Source organism: Otolemur garnettii, unplaced genomic scaffold (genome assembly GCF_000181295.1).
Source record: "Otolemur garnettii isolate 467f Iridium unplaced genomic scaffold, OtoGar3 scaffold00008, whole genome shotgun sequence".
Taxonomy (NCBI): domain Eukaryota; kingdom Metazoa; phylum Chordata; class Mammalia; order Primates; family Galagidae; genus Otolemur; species Otolemur garnettii.
The window spans coordinates 16,397,131-16,400,246 of record NW_003852403.1 but is presented as its reverse complement, the minus strand read 5'-3'; positions in this window follow the sequence as shown (position 1 = coordinate 16,400,246).

Sequence of the window (3,116 nt, the reverse complement as noted above, 5' to 3'; positions counted from 1 at the left end):
CAAACAAATCATTGCAACATTTCTGTAAAAGCTTGGAAGTATATGGATGAATGTCAAGAAAGGATAGCAACATACTAATTTATAGACATTTAACATCCATTATAATTTCAATAATTAAAAATGTATGAGATTGGGCGGCACCTGTGGTTCAGTGGGTAGGGCACCGGCCCCATATACTGAGGGTTTGAACCTGGCCCCAGCCAAACTGCAACAAAAAAATAGCCAGGCATTATGGCAGGTGCCTGTGGTCCCAGCTACTTCAAAGGCTGAGGCAAGAAAATTGCCTAAACCCAGGATTTGGAGGTTGCTATGAGCTGTGATGCCACAACACTCCACTGAGGGCAAGAAAGTGAGACTGTGTCTCTAAAAAAAAAAAAAAAAAATGTATGGGATCTGACATTTAAGTTCATGACCTCATCCTAGAAAAGTGCTTCATGTCTCATTGTTGAACATCACTGCCAGCACCTTCAAAGTACTCCCCTTGGGAGGCCATGCACCAATGCCAGCACCTAGTCCACACTTCAAAGCACTTTCTCTAGAATGAGTTCATGATCTTGTTAGACCTTATATACTTGGAAATACAAAAAAAATGGAAATCGTCATTTTGTAATGAATTATATGCATTTTGTTATTCTTTCCTCTTATTGTGAGTTTTGTCTTAACAACAAACACTTGAAAATTTCTTGACAACTTCCTGGGTTTTTATTACAGGATATTTTTCCTGAGCTCTTTCTATGCTAGGCACTATGCTAAACTCTGAGCATATGATCTCTAAGACCCAGACTCTTAAATCTTAGCTTTTCTTCTTTATGATGGTGTTATTCAACTTGAGTTCAAGTATAACAGGCATGGTCTTAAAACCAGTCTTTATCCCAATAGCCATCAACATACTCTGCTATTAGTATTTGCTGTCTGCTGTGACTTATATTTTAAGACTTTGTCTTTAGTTATCAACAGAAAATCTTGCTGGCTGCTTTGCAGTCCTGCATTACATTCACATAGCCAGTCCACAAACACTGTTTTCCCTGAGCCTGGCTTCCCAAAGACAGCTACCTTCCAAGACTCCACTGCTTCTCTAGACCAGCACTTCAACTTTTTGGCCAAAAGACCCTTTGTACTTAAAATTTTTGAGGACCCTAAAGAGCTTTTGTTTATGTGAGTTATATCTTAACATATTTATCCAATTTGACATTAAAATTGAGACACTTCTACCAGTTTGTGTTAAATGGCAATACTTAACTTTTTTTTTTTTTTTTTTGAGACAGTCTCAAGCTGTCACCCTGGGTAGAGTACTGTGGTGTCACAGCTCACAGCAACCTCACACTCTTGGGTTTAAGCGATTCTCTTGCCTCAGCCTCGCAAGTAACTGGGATTACAGGTACCCACCACAATGCCCAGCTATTTTTTTGTTGCAGTTGTCATTGTTGTTTTAGCTGGCCCAGCCAGGTTTGAACCCACCAGCCTGGGTATATGTGGCTGGTGCCCTGCCGACTGAACTATGGGCACTGTCCCCCATTACCTTTTATGAATATAATTATTTTCCAGGACAAAAAAAATAGAAGAGCTATAGTCCCAGCTACTTGGGAGGCTGAAGCAGGAGAATTGCTTGAGCCCAGGAGTTGGAGGTTGCTGTGAGCTGTGATGCCATGGCACTCTACCCAGGGGGACAGCTTGACAGCTCTGTCTCAAAAATAAATAAATAAATAAAAGAATGACGTATTTTATATTTTTGTTGTTGCATGAAAGTTTCTTATGAGTGGCCAGCGACACAGGTGTAGATTTTGCAGTGGAATATTTAAGACATAAAGGAGACTACTGCTCTGATGGCAGGTAGCAAAGATCTTTATTTCTTCCCAGCTTATATAGCTGCTGCTGGATGAACATGTTATTAATGAATATTCATACCATTACCTCACTAACATACTGTAAAAAACAGACTAACTTTTTAGTGAGACACATTCTTCTAAGTTATCTATTATACTTAAAATAGTAACCGTGAAGAAGCAGACTGTTAACTCCCTAGCCCACTTGTTGATAGATATGAAAACTGCTAGGGGGAAAAAAGGCCAATTGTTCTCAGCCTCAAGCCATCTGGAGACAGTATCTTAACCTTGCAAAACCACAATTTAGAGATCCTGGCGATATGCCAGCAATGTGCGTGCACGCCCAGCCTCCTGGTCTGGGCACAGGAATTTTACCTCCTTGGTGCCAAGCCATATGGAGTTCTGCCTCAGTCTCCTGAATTGTGCCAGGCAAGATTTGTACATGCTCACTCTCAGAAACGGCAGAGGCAAAGACATATATACTTTTCAACTACATTTTGTAAATATCTTGAATGTCTGGTTTCGTAGGAAATAGCTTGATTCTCATCTCTCCTGTTACATAACATGTCATGTAGCCTTTGGGAAACTCCACTTAACGTTTGTAAGAGAATGAGAGTGATAAAGGTAATGTCTTGTTATGATAAAAATAGTTTCATGGGATTCCCCTTTCCCCACCACTGCCGCAAGTTTCCCTGGGCCATGCTTTGAGAACTGTTACTGTAGGCTACTCTGTGTTGAGTATATTGCGGAATAGATGATGTTTAAGGTTGGTTTGGGAAACTAATGTGGCCACGGTGGCTGGTCTAAGTCTCACATCCAAAAAAGAAATTGGATCCCTCCATTACTTAGAACACATTGGTTTGGGTTGAGGCTGGAGTCATGGCAATGTCATGTATTTGTTATTTTGCCACAGAATATATTGGATTTCTTGCCAGTACTGGAGTCTTTAATACTATTTTACCTGCATTCTGCCAGAGCTGTATGTTTCACTGTTGTTTTCATATCTGTTACTTTAGAGTTGCTGAAAGGTAATTGGGGTTGTCACCTACACAGTTGGTTCATTATTCTGTGCTAATTTTGCAAAATCTTACATGAAATACATATTTTCCAAATCCTTAGAAAGTGTTGGCAGCATGATAGAATTTGGGCCAGCGTTGACGGCCTATCCGAACCACAGCTTTATTTCAGAAAACGTTTTGATCCTCTTTTCTTCATCCTGAAAACCAATTCCTCAGGTGGAGACTGCATACTGAGCTAATAAAAAAAAAAAAATGCTTCTCTTGACACAAAAGT